Here is a 14,095-nt window from a genome sequence, read left to right on the forward strand (position 1 = left end):
ATTGATAAACATCTACAGAGTTCCACAGTCAAACATTAGCCAATTCAGTCAAAACCTAGGAAGTATGATAACTGATGCACGCATGAACAAAGATCACTTACTACTCTCAGGTGACTTCAATATAAATCTCCTGCAAGACCAGGACCCACACGTTACTGAATTCACAAACACAATGAGTAACTGTATGTTACTACCAACAGTAACAAAACCTACAAGAGTTACAGAGACTAGTGTTTCCCTACTTGACCACATCTGGACCAACACCATATCCCCTTTAAAATCAGGCATAATTACAGATAATACCACAGACCACTACCCTACTTTCCTCATAACAACTCTTGGTAAACTACCCCAAGACACTACTAAAGTCACCTTCAGACTTCACAATGAGGCAGCCATTAATAATTTCACAACAGCAGTAGCAAACATTGATTGGCACACTGAGCTAGAAATCTATACAGATATTGACGAATGTATTAATAATTTTCTAAAAAAGACCCAATACCTCTATAACAAGCACTGCCCTAAAAAAACTAAACAGATGACAGCTAAGAGACTGAACAGTCCCTGGCTAACACCCAGCATTCTCAAATCCATAAATACAAAACACCAATATGAAAAACAGTACAGAATGGGTCACATAACCAGAGACCAAACAAAACGTTACTCGTCAATCCTAACCAGCCTGATAAGAAGGGCAAAAAAATTGTATTATGAGAACAGATTATCCAACTTACGAGGTGATATAAAAAAGACCTGGAAAACCCTATCAGAAATTCTGGGAACAAAAAAGATATCACGAAATAGCGAAATAAAATTAGCAAAATCAGATGAACCCCAACTCCCGCCAACAGAAACAGCAAACAGACTCAATGATTTCTTCTCCACTATAGGACAAAACCTTGCCAATAAAATCCCAAGCTCAGATACCCCACCAAATGACTACCTCACCGGCAACTACCCGAACACACTGTTCCTAGCTCCGACTAACCCATACGAAGTCTCCCTTATTATCAACGCACTAAAAAACAAGGCAGGAGATTTAAATACCTTACCACCCTTTATATACAAAAAACTGTCACAAGTGCTATCACCAATCATTGCAACACTCTTTAACAAATCCATAGAATCCTCCACCTTCCCTACAGTACTCAAAATAGCAAGGGTCACCCCGATCCACAAAGGAGGAGACCAAACAGAGTTGAATAACTATAGGCCAATATCCAACTTACACCCTCTCTCAAAAATCTTCGAAAAATTAATTCATAAACGAATCTACTCCTACCTTATCTCCCAAAACATACTCAACCCCTGCCAATTTGGATTCAGGCCTAATAAAAATACTAATGATGCTATTATACACATGCTAGAACATATATACACTGCAATAGAGAAAAAAGAAGTCCCACTGGGGATCTTCATTGACTTACGTAAAGCTTTTGATACAGTTGACCATGACTTGCTCCACGTAAAATAGTCACACTATGGTATAAGAGGGCACTCCCTCAACTACCTCAAGTCATACCTCAGCAACAGAAGCCAATATGTGTACGCAAATGGGGCAAACTCTTCTGCGCAACCAATTACAGTTGGTGTCCCACAGGGAAGTGTCCTTGGCCCTCTTCTCTTTCTCCTATACATAAATGACCTTCCAAATGCTTCGCAATTACTCAAACCCACACTATTTGCAGATGACACTACATACGTCTTCTCTCACCCGAGCCCAGTCACGCTAGCCAATACTGTAAATACCGAATTACAGAAAATATCTACCTGGATAAGGTCTAACAAACTTACACTAAACATTGACAAAACCTACTTCATTCAGTTTGGTAACAGAGCTACAGATGTCCCTCTTAACATAATGCTAAACGGATCACCTATTACAAAGCTAACAGAGGGAAAATTCTTAGGAATCCACCTTGATAATAGACTCAAATTTCATACACATATACAACAAATTTCTAAGAAAATTTCCAAGACTGTAGGCATACTATCGAAGATATGGTACTATGTTCCACAGTCAGCCCTCCTGGCCCTATATCACTCTCTTATTTACCCCTATCTCACCTATGGAATTTGTGCATGGGGCTCAACAACAATTAACCATCTCAGACCACTAATTACCCAACAAAAGGCTGCAGTTAGAATGATAAATTCTCACTACAGGCAGCACACTCCACCAATATTCAATACACTAAACCTACTCACCATACAAAACATCCATACTTATTACTGCACCTATTACATACATAGAACACTTAACTCTGATATTAACCCTCCCCTCAAACATCTCCTTGCCAACCTCAACAGAACACATGACCATAACACAAGGCACAGATCACTCTTTAATGTTCCTCGTGTCCATCTCACACTATGCAAAAACTCAATGCACATATAAGGCCCTAAAATCTGGAATTCATTACCTGTAAATATAAAAGAAACACTACCTGTTTATAAATTCAAGTCTCTTCTCAAAGATCACTTACTCACCCAAAACCAAATAAATACTGAATAACTGAACCTTATAAATTGTATATCTTAAATGTTTCTCACAATTATATCACATAAATGTTAAACCTAAAACCCAATCTAACTTTATTATTTTTTAAATACACTACCTAACAAAATACTCCATTCGACTGAATGTACAACAATGCATGCAACCATATGACCTGTCTTTGTAATACTCATTTGTGCTTTATAGTTATCTGTTTACAATAATGTTTTATCACTGATTTCATCATTGCTTAGTTAATCTTAAGTTAATTTTAAGCCAGCCCGAAATGCTATGCATATAAGTGGCTTTGGCATGCTGCTCTTATCTGTATTTTTTTGTACCTCTGTATGTATGCTCAAATTGTAAATAAATAAATAAATAAATAAATAAATAAATAAGTATATATATATATATATATATATATATATATATATATATATATATATATATATATATATATATATATATATATATATCGTGCCGAATAGGTTAAACTGGTGAATTAGCAAGAACTCATTTAAAATTAAGTCCTTTCTAAAATTTTCTCTTATACGTTTAAAGATATATTTTTTCTTTAATGTTAATGTAAAAATTTTTAATATTGCACCAAAAGAATCTTAGAAAACTTACCTAACCTTATTATAACAAGTGCAATTTATTTTAGCCTAACCCAACTAAATATATTTTAAATTTGTTTACATTAATTAAATACTAAAAAAAACAGTGAAATATATTTTTTTCGTTAGGTTCAGAATAATTTTGGCGAAATTATTGCATACACAAATTTTCACTTGTCCTATATGGCAAGATGAACGTTGCTATTTAAGCCAAGATCGCAAGTTCTGCCTATTCGGCACGACATATATATATATATATATATATATATATATATATATATATATATATATATATATATAAATTAGTGTGTGTGTGTATGTGTGTGCAAATATATATTTCTCAAAGTTAACAAATAGTGGAACAATACATTATTATTTAACTCATGGGGAGCGCTAAACTCATAAGGGTAATACAGTGCCTGAAGGAATTGGAAATAATCAGGTGTTAGAACCTGGAGGATAGGTCCAATTCCTTGGATCAAGAGCCCATCATCGGCATCATTGAACCTGCTATATGGATTAAGGTGTCTTTAGTGTCTTCTGTGTACAGGAAAGAGTAAGTGGTTGGTTTATTGGGTTTAAATATCGATAATATAAACACTAACATTGTAACGGTGTGAGGTTTAAAAATCTATCGACTACACGAGTCATTAAGTCTACACATCACCTGTAAACCACCAGTCATGGATACTTTAATACTTAAAACAGATTATATATACATCAGAAGATCCTCAGGGATACACACACACCTCAGAAAATACGCACGGATACACTAGGGAATACACAGGGATACACACCTCAGGGAACACACAGGTATACGCACCTCCAGGAACACACACCTCCGGGAACACACACGGATACACACCTCCGGAAACACACAGGGATACACACCTCGGGGAACACACAGGAATACACACCTCAGGGGATATACACTTGGGGGTAGCTATGCCTCTCGTTGCTTTAATGTTCAATACACACTACTGCAAGATGACGTCAGATTATTGGAATATATATATATGTATATATAGAGAATATTCTCGTATACATGGTACTGCATATACACTGGAAAGCTCTAAGCCCGTAAGAATCACACAGCATAACAGAGATAACCAGGATCGAGCCAAGAAGAATGCAGTTCACACACCTGGGATGCAGAGCTCATCACCAGCATCAAGTTAACGTAATTTGTTATTATTCTGAGAAGTGTTTCTCCAGAATATTCATCATCAGATTCCGTCTTTTTTTTTTTTAAGAAAATTAGATACATCAATAGTGTGCTGCTGCCCTTGTCTCGACGGTCACACAGTGGGGACAAGAGCTAGCTGTACCTGTCATTATTTTTTTTAGGCCAAGTGTTCATCAGTGCCAGCCCGAGCTGCCAGATTTGGCAAGTCTGCCAGCCCGAGCTGCCAGACTCGGCCAGTCTGTCAGCCCGAGCTGCCAGACTCGGCCAGTCTGTCAGCCCGAGCTGCCAGACTCGGCCAGTCTGCTAGCCCAAGCTGCCAGACTCGGCCAGTCTGTCAGCCCGAGCTGCCAGACTCGGCCAGTCTGCTAGCCCGAGCTGCCAGACTCGGCCAGTCTGCCAGCCCGAGCTGCCAGACTCGGCCAGTCTGCTAGCACGAGCGGCCAGACTTCAGTAGAGGGACGACATAATATTTCAGTAATAAAGTATCACTATCAATAATCTATTACATTTGAACCGTGTAAGAGCGTAATGTTTCCTGTGATTTTCTTAATAATATTTCTGCTTCCATCAGTTACGTCTATATCGTCCTTATGTGTATACCTCAAGACTAGCTGGCACTGTCACCCTCACCTGTGTCAATCAGAGGCTGGGTATTCACAGTGCTCACATTTATCACCTTATCACAGCCTAGAACAAAACAATACCTTGTAAAAAATAGGGAATTTGCTGATGCGACCTTGAGTTACTAGGCCAACCTTCATAACACTTGCTGAGTCATCAGTGCTTGCGTTGCAGTGTTATATTCACGGGCAAGCGGGATTTGATACAGGATATGTGTGTGTGTGTGTGTGTGTGTGTGTGTGTGTGTGTGTGTGTGTACTCGCCTATTTGTGGTTGCAGGGGTCGAGTCCTAGCTCCTGGCCCCGCCTCTTCACCGGTTGCTACTAGACCCTCTCTCTCCCCGCTCCATGAGCTTTATCAAACCTCGTCTTAAAACTGTGTATGGTTCCTGCCTCCACTACGTCATTTTCTAGGCTATTCCACTGCCTTACAACTCTATGACTGAAGAAATACTTCCTACTATCTCTCTGACTCATTTGTGTCTTCAACTTCCAATTGTGGCCTCTTGTTTCTGTGTCCCCTCCCTGGAACATCCTGTCTTTGTCCACCTTGTCTATTCCACGCAGTATTTTATATGTCGTTATCATGTCTCCCCTGACCCTCCTGTCCTCCAGTGTCGTCAGGCCGATTTCCCTTAATCTTTCTTCATAGGACATTCCCCTTAGCTCTGGAACTAACCTTGTCGCAAACCTTTGTACTTTCTCTAGTTTCTTGACGTGCTTTATCAAGTGCGGGTTCCAAACAGGTGCTGCATACTCCAGTATGGGCCTGACATACACGGTCTACAGTGTCTTGAATGATTCCTTACTAAGGTATCGGAATGCTGTTCTCAGGTTTGCCAGGCGCCCATATGCTGCAGCAGTTATCTGATTGATGTGTGCTTCCGGAGACATGCTCGGTGTTATACTCACCCCAAGATCTTTCTCCTTGAGTGAGGTTTGCAGTCTTTGGCCACCTAGCCTATACTCTGTCTGTGGTCTTCTGTGCCCTTCCCCTATCTTCATGACTTTGCATTTGGCAGGATTAAATTCGAGAAGCCATTTGCTGGACCAGGTGTCCAGTCTGTCCAGGTCTCTTTGAAGTCCTGCCTGGTCCTCATCAGATTTAATTCTCCTCATTAACTTCACATCATCTGCAAACAGGGACATTTCTGAGTCTAAGCCTTGAGTCATGTCGTTCACATGTGTGTGTGTGTGTATGTGTGTAGACTCACCTCTATGTTGTTGCAGTGGTAGAGTCACAGCTCCTGGCCCCGCCTCTTCGTTACTCGCTATTAGGTCACTCTCCCCTCTCCAAGAGCCTTATCATACCTCTTCTTAAAGCTATGAATGAATCTTGCCTCCACTACATTCTTCAGATTATTCCACCGACAACTCTAAGGCTAAGGAAATACTTCCTAACATCCCTATGGCTCATCTGAGTTTTCAACTTCTAGTTGTGCCCTCTTGTTCCCGTGACCCATCTCAAACATTCTAACCTAGTCCACCTTGTCAATTCCTCTCAGTATTTTATACGTCGTTATCATGTGTTCACTTTCCCTTCTATCCTCGCGTGTCATTAGGCTGAGTTTCCTTCAACTTTCCTCATAAGACATACCCCTTAGCTCCGGGATTAGTCTTGTTGCAAATCTTTACATATTCTCTAATTTCTTGGTGTGTTTGATCAGGTGGGTGTTCCATACTGGTGCTTCATACTCCAATATGGGCCTGGAGGTTATTCCGGGGATCAACGCTCCCGCGGCCTGGTCCATGACCAGGCCTCCCGAAGGATCAGGGCCTGATCAACTAGGCTTTTACTGCTGGCCGCACGCAGTCCAACGTACGAGTCACAGCCCGGCTGATCCGGCACTGACTTTAGGTATCTGTCCAGCTCTCTTGAAGGCAGCCAGGGGTTTATTAGCAATTCCCCTAATTCTTGATGGGAGGCTGTTAAACAGTCTTGGGCCCCGGACACTTACGGTGTTTTCCCTTAGTGTACCAATGGCGCCCCTACTTTTTATTGGGGGCATTTTGCATCGCTTGCCCAGTCTTTTACTTTCGTAGGGAGTGATTTCTGTGTGCAGATTTGGGACCATTCCTTCCAAGATTTTCCAAGTGTAGATTATGATATATCTCTCCCTCCCGCGTTCCAACGAGTACAAGTCAAGTGCTTCCAAGCGTTCCCAGTAGTTAAGGTGCTTGACAGAACTTATACGTGCAGTAAAGGATCTCTGTACACTCTCTAGATCTGCGATTTCACCTGCTTTGAATGGAGATGTTAATGTACAGCAGTATTCCAGCCTAGAGAGAACAAGTGATTTGAAAAGGATCATCATTCGCTTGGCATCTCTCGTTTTGAACGTTCTCATTATCCATACAATCATTTTCTTTGCACGTGCGATCGTGGCACTGTTGTGATCCTCAGACATTACTACTCCCAGGTCCCTTACATTATTTTTCCGCTCTATTGTATGGCCAGAGTCTGTAGTATACTCTGTTCTAGTTATTATCTCCTCCAGTTTTCCATAACGGAGTAGTTGGAATTTGTCCTCATTGAACATCATATTGTTTACCGTTGCCCACTGGAAAACTTTGTTTATATCTTCTTGGAGGTTAACCGCGTCCTCAGCAGATTACAGCCTCATGCAGATCCTAGTATCATCCGCAAAGGATGATACGGTGCTGTGATGTATTTCTCTGTCTATGTCTGATATGAGGATGAGGAATAAGATGGGGGCGAGTACTGTGCCTTGTGAAACAGAGCTCTTCAGTATGGCAGCCTCCGATTTAACTCTGTTAACCACTACTCTTTGTGTTCGATTTGTTAGGAAGTTGAAGATCCATCTCCCCACTTTCCCAGTTATTCCTTTAGCACGTATTTTATGGGCTATTACGCCATGATCGCAATTGTCAAATGCTTTTGCAAAGTCTGTGTATATTACATCTGCATTCTGATTTTCTTCCAGTGCATCCAAGGCCATATCATAGTGATCCAGTAGTTGTGAGAGGCAGGAGCGACCTGCCCTGATCCCATGTTGCCTTGGATTGTGCAGATTTCGGGAATCCAGGTGATTTGCAATCCTGCTTCTTAGCACTCTTTCTTTCAAAGATTTTTATGATGTGGGACGTCAGAGCTATTGGTCTATAGTTCTTAGCTAATGCTTTGCTGCCACCTTTATGGAGTGGGGCTATATCCGTCGTTTTAAGTGACTGTGGAATTTCACCCATGTCCAAGCTCCTCCTCCATAGTGTACTTAAGGCACGCGAGAGGGGTTTCTTGCAGTTCTTAATGAAAACAGAGTTCCAAGAGTCTGGGCCCGGGGCTGAGTGCATGGGTATGTTGTCAATGGCTTTTTCGAAATCTATCGGAGTTAGGGTAATATCGGAAATCTGGCATACATTTATGGAGTTTTGAGGCTCATTCATGAAGAAATCATTTGGGTCGTCGATCCTGAGACTGATTAGTGGTTCACTAAGCACAGAGTCGTACTGGGATTTCAATATTTCACTCATTTCCTTGTTGTCATCTGTGTAAGCCCCATCCTGTCTGAGTAAGGGCCCGATACTAGATGTGGTATTTGCCTTGTTTTGGGCATATGAAAAGAAATATTTTGAATTTCTTTCAATTTCACTAATAGCTTTAAGCTCCTCCTGCCTCTCCTGGTTCCTGTAAGAGTCATTTAGCTTAAGTTCGATAGTTTCCACTTCCCTGGTCAGCGCCTCCTTTCGTGTATCAGATATTCTAGCACTCCTGAGGAGCTCAGTGACTCTTCTTCGTCTTCTGTAGAGGTTTGCCAGGCTCCCATACGCTACAGCGGCTATTTGAGTGTTGTGCGCTTCAGAGGGTGTGCTCGGTATAATGCTCGCCCCAAGATCGCCCCAGGCCACGGGCCACAGGGCCACTGTGGCCCGTGGCCTGGTGGCAAAAGCCCTTGCTTCTCACAGTGAGGGGTCCGGGTTCGATTCCCGCCAAAGGTAGAAACATTGGGTGTGTTTCGTTATACCGGTTGTCCATGTTCACTTATCAGTATTTATTATTATAATCAAGGGGGAAGCGCTAAACCCGGAGGATTATACAGCGCCTGGGGGGGGGGGGATTTGGAAGGCATTCAGGCTTAATTCGGGGAACTGGAGCACAGATCCAATTCCCTAAATCAAGAGCCCCTCACCAACGTCAAGGAACCTTCCTTGAAGTTGGTGATGTAGGTGATGTTGGTGATGTAGGCCGGCCTGCCTACCCTCCTCCCTGCCTGCCTTCCTGCCTTCCTACCCTCCTCCCTGCCTGCCTACCCTCCTCCCTGCCTTCCTGCCTTCCTACCCTCCTCCCTGCCTGCCTACCCTCCTCCCTGCCTTCCTGCCTGCCTACCCTCCTCCCTGCCTGCCTGCCGGCCTGCCTACCCTCCTCAATGCATGCCGGCCTGTCTGCCCTCCTCCCTGCCTGCCTACACTCCTCCCTGCCTGCCGGCCTGCCTGCCGGCCTGCCTGCCTACTCTCCTCCCAGCCTGCCGGCCTGCCTACCTTCCTCAATGCCTGCCAGCCGGCCTGCCTACCCTCCTCCCTGTCTGCCTACTCTCCTCCCAGCCTGCCGGCCTGCCTGCCGGCCTGCCTACCCTCCTCCCTGCCTGCCGGCCTGCCTGACCTCCTCCCTGCCTGCCGGCCTGCCTACCCTCCTCCCTGCCTGCCGGCCTGTCTGCCCTCCTCCCTGCCTTCCTGCCTGCCTACCCTGCTCCCTGCCTGCCTGCCTACTCTCCTCCCAGCCTGCCGGCCTGCCTGCCCACCCTCCTCCCTGCCTGCCGGCCTGCCTGCCGGCCTGCCGGCCTGCCTGCCTACCTTCCTCAATGCCTGCCTGCCGGCCTTCCTACCCTCCTCCCTGCCGGCCTGCCTACCCTCCTCCCTGCCTGCCTACTCTCCTCCCAGCCTGCCGGCCTGCCTACCCTCCTCCCAGCCTGCCGGCCTGCCTACCCTCCTCCCAGCCTGCCGGCCTGCCTACCTTCCTCCCTGCCTGCCTGCCGGCCTGCAGGCCTGCCTACCCTCCTCCCTGCCTGCCGGCCTACATGCCTGCCTACCCTCCTCCCTGCCTGCCGGCCTGCCTGCCTACCCTCCTCCCTACCTGCCGGCCTGCCTGCCTGCCTACTCTCCTCCCAGCCTGCCGGCCTGCCTACCCTCCTCCCTTCCGGCCTGCCTACCCTCCTCCCTGCCTTCCTGCCTGCCTACCTTCCTCAATGCCTGCCAGCCGGCCTGCCTACCCTCCTCCCTGTCTGCCTACTCTCCTCCCACCTCCTGCCGGCCCCTGCCTGCTGCGGCCTGCCTGACTGCCTACCCTCTTCCCTGCCTGCCGGCCTACCCTTCTTTCTGCCTGCTGGCCGGCCGGCCTGCCTACCCACCCTCCTTCCTGTCTGCCTGCCTACCTACCTTCCACCCTGCCTGCCGGCCGGCCTGCCTACCCTCCTCAATGCCTGCCGGCCTGCCTACCCTCCTCCCTGCCTACCCTCCTCCCTGCCTGCCGGCCAACCCTCCTTCCTGCCTGCTGGCCGGCCTGCCCACCCTCCTTCCTTCCTGCCTACCTACCTACCCTCCACCCTGCCTGCCCTCCTCCCTGCCTGCCGGCCTGCCTACCCTCCTCCCTGCCTTCCTGCCTGCCTACCCTCCTCCTTGCCTGCCGGACTACCCTCCTTCCTGCCTGCTGGCCGGCCTGCCCACCCTCCTTCCTGCCTACCTACCCTCCACCCTGCCTGTTGGCCGGCCTGCCTACCCTCCTCCCTGCCTGCCGGCCTGCCTACCCTCCTCCCTGCCTGCCGGCTTACCCTCCTTCCTGCCTGCTGGCCGGCCTGCCGACCCTCCTCCCTGCCTCTTCTTGAGAAAAACTCTCCTCGGGAAGTTCTATCAGCGTTTATATTGTTTTAGTATACTTTACTACTTTTAATTAATCTGTTCATTAATACTGTACACATCTATACAATATTTTGCACTTCATAAAGAGTAAATAATCACTAAAACGTTGAATTTTAATAAAGTGGAACGAAGTAACTTTACACTACATAACTCTCAAGTGGGAACCAAAGAAAGGCACTGACAAAGGAATTCCTTGACGGACTTCAAGCTTGGAATGCAGCTTGCGGAGCCAAAGACACATTTGATCCCTATAATCAAGTTTTTATAGAACCAAGGTCTTATGAAGAGCAAGAACTCTCTTATTAGTCCCCCCAGGGTGCCAGAACACAGCTTTCAGGATTACAGGTAATTTCACTGATATCTTGAAATCAAAATGGAGGTAAAGAAATTCAATAATCTGGCGGACTGTCATAGAGGAACTAGTCAGTACAAAATGACTCACAACCACTCCAAGCACCTGAATGCACTCCATACCTTATTTCCTCAGATATTTTGCAATAAAGCAACAGCTACCAAGACACTCTCCAGTCCCAATGCAGCCCGTCCACACGCAGCTGGGAAACTCAAAGACCTCTTTAAAAAAGTAAGCGATGGTTCCACCATCTTAAATGCAATGTCTGTTTAGCTGTGCTGGAAAGAAGGGGCAAGATGCTAGCCATCTAATCGCTCTACTTACAGCGAAAAGAAATGGAGTCCAGGAGAACAAGAAAAATGAAGAGGGCAAGACAGTGGGGGGAATTAGGCTAATCACCAGCAAAAATAGTTGCCCGCAGGGATTCAGACAATTCTCAAGCACTTCGAGAAAAGCGCCTTACCAGGGGCACTAGCAGTTCTTACACCCCTGTCCCCACTGTGAAACCACTGTTTTGTAAGACTCAGACATTTACAAAGCAATTATATCATTCTCGTCTGACTCTCCTGGGGCTACATTGGAATAAGACTCCAGCATTTATAAGAAATAGTCAATCCAGTTATTGGGGAGATTGCAGAGACGCTGCTTTAGATCACGAGACTCGTTTACAACTCCTTGGTTGGTCTGATTCCTGACAAAATATAAATATTATATAAAGTTGAAGAATAACCTGAGGAATCCTGGTATTTATTATGCATGATATGAATCAAATAATTATACCAGCTTTATTGCAAATACTTACGCATTTTCATGGCTTTAGATGACTGCTAACCAGAATTTCTACACACTTTTCTCCTTCATAGGGATTAAGATCAACACTGTTAAGTTTATAGAATCATGGCCATTTTCTTTTTCAATTTCAAAGCTTAGTACCTTATATTTACTTACATTAAACTGCATCTGCCAGTTCTCCAACCACTGTATCAACTTATCCAGATCTTCCTGTACTGTTCTAGTGTACACATCAGAATTAATCCGACGGCCTATTTTAGTGTCATCAGCAAACTTGCTTATGTCGCTATTTGCTCATCTTTGTTAAGTTTAATATAAATTGTAAACAACGAAGAGGCCCAACACTGACCTCTGGAACACCGCTTGTGACGCCTCTGGAACACCGCTTGTGACGCATCCATACTCGGATTTCTCAGTGAACCTTGCCGCTAGCCATGAAGGTTATTATAGCCAAAACCATACTAAACCCACTAGGTCATACAACTATCCATGAAAAAAAATCCCCTCTACTTTCCTCTATCAAAAGCCTTACATGTGTTTGCAATATCATATTCATTACCATGATGAACCTCCTCAAATACCATTAGCAAGTAAATTCGTAAAGCAGGAACATCTTTTTGTAAAATCATGCCGAGATTCATTGATCAATTCGATTTCAAGGTGACTTCTAATAGCCTCGACAATTACTGATTCCGTCACATCTGGATTTATATCTACAGTTCACTTATCTATTACAATCAAGTTTAAGAAATTTACATATGTCTGGTATTATAATCATTGGGGAGCGCTAAACCCGTAGGATTATACAGCGCCTGTTGGGGAGGAGATGGAAGGCATTCAGGCTCAATTCAGGGAACTGGAGAACAGATCCAGTTCCCGAGATCAAGAGCCCCTCACCAGCGTCAAGGAGCCTCCCTTGAGGGGACATATGTCTTGCATATTATTTTCCTTAATAAGATGCAGCCCGGCCAGTTAACTTCTCCTTACATACATCAGTCCTTAAAATTTGAGATGCATTATTACTAAATGTTAGCAAGAAATTTCTTGAAAAGTTGCCTTTGTTAATTATTTAAGAAACTGATGAGTTTTTTAAGAGGGACTTGAAGTTGTGCGATATTAAATGAACACAAATTCCTTGGAGGGGTGAAATGCTCTTGTTTTCTGAAGTGATAGAGTTCGTGCAAGTTATAAAACTTATAACTACAAGTTTTCACAATCCATTTAGATCCGTGTGTGTTTATTTCTAGAAATTAAGAATTGGAATGACAGTATCTGGTTTATTTCTTAGCATTCTAATACCAAGTACAACATTAATCTCAATCATGTCACTGATTGGTTGTCCTCAATGTATCTTGTTTGGTTTAGAACAGTCAAGAATAATTCTGAGGTCTTCATTTTGCATTAGCTCTAATGACCAGAATAATCAGGTATATAACAGAACATTCATGTACAAAATTGTTATTCGATTTTCAAATTGTTACTAAAAAAATATTTTACTTCATCTTAATGATAACATATGAGACTCTTTGAGACAACTTCGAAAATTTCGATTGGTAATCAAGTGGTCTTGATTCTCGAAGATGCAATTTGTTGATTGTATTGCAAGCACTTGGCTACTGTATTATAAATGACACGTGTATATAGTTAGCTTACCGTGTTGTTGAGTCAAATGTAGTGGAGGAGAGAGTATACAACTTCAGCCGTTGTTCGGTGAGGTGTACGGTATACACACAGGTCGTTGTTGAGTCAGGAGGAGAGAGAACTTACTATTAACCCAACTCGTGTCTGACTCTGTCGTCACACTGACCACACTCAGCCTCGCTCACTAAAATATAGACTTGCATGGCAACCATCATGTCAACTCACAATAGTTTATATCATTGTTCAACAGTAACTATTAGATAACAAGACATTGTAACTCTGTTTTTTAGCCTTTAATTGTATTACTGGTGTTAAAATGCTACATAGTTTGTATATAAAATTACTGTGAAAACAATGTGAATAATAAGCCAAATCATCAACTGTTCCGTTGTATAACTAGTGATAGTTACCTAATACCTAATAAAAATAATTTTTATATGCTTCCTATTAAAGAAATGAAAAAAATATTGATTTGTCTGTTTCTATGAGAAGCTAGAAAGTAGTATAATAACATGG

The 14,095-nt window shown here is 43.9% G+C and overlaps 1 protein-coding gene across 2 annotated transcripts in view; it reads right to left on the reverse strand.

The window, feature by feature from the left end:
- LOC128701831 (apolipoprotein D) overlaps window positions 1-13,732 on the reverse strand; it is a 73,395-nt gene extending 59,663 nt beyond the window's left edge. For both annotated transcript variants that reach the window (XM_070099854.1, XM_070099853.1), the window contains exon 1: window positions 13,592-13,732. The gene's annotated coding sequence lies outside the window, so the exon portion shown is untranslated. The remainder of the gene's footprint in view (window positions 1-13,591) is intronic.
- Between the last annotated feature and the right edge of the window lie 363 nt (window positions 13,733-14,095).

Source organism: Cherax quadricarinatus, chromosome 69 (genome assembly GCF_038502225.1).
Source record: "Cherax quadricarinatus isolate ZL_2023a chromosome 69, ASM3850222v1, whole genome shotgun sequence".
In the NCBI taxonomy this organism is placed as follows: Eukaryota; Metazoa; Arthropoda; class Malacostraca; order Decapoda; family Parastacidae; genus Cherax; species Cherax quadricarinatus.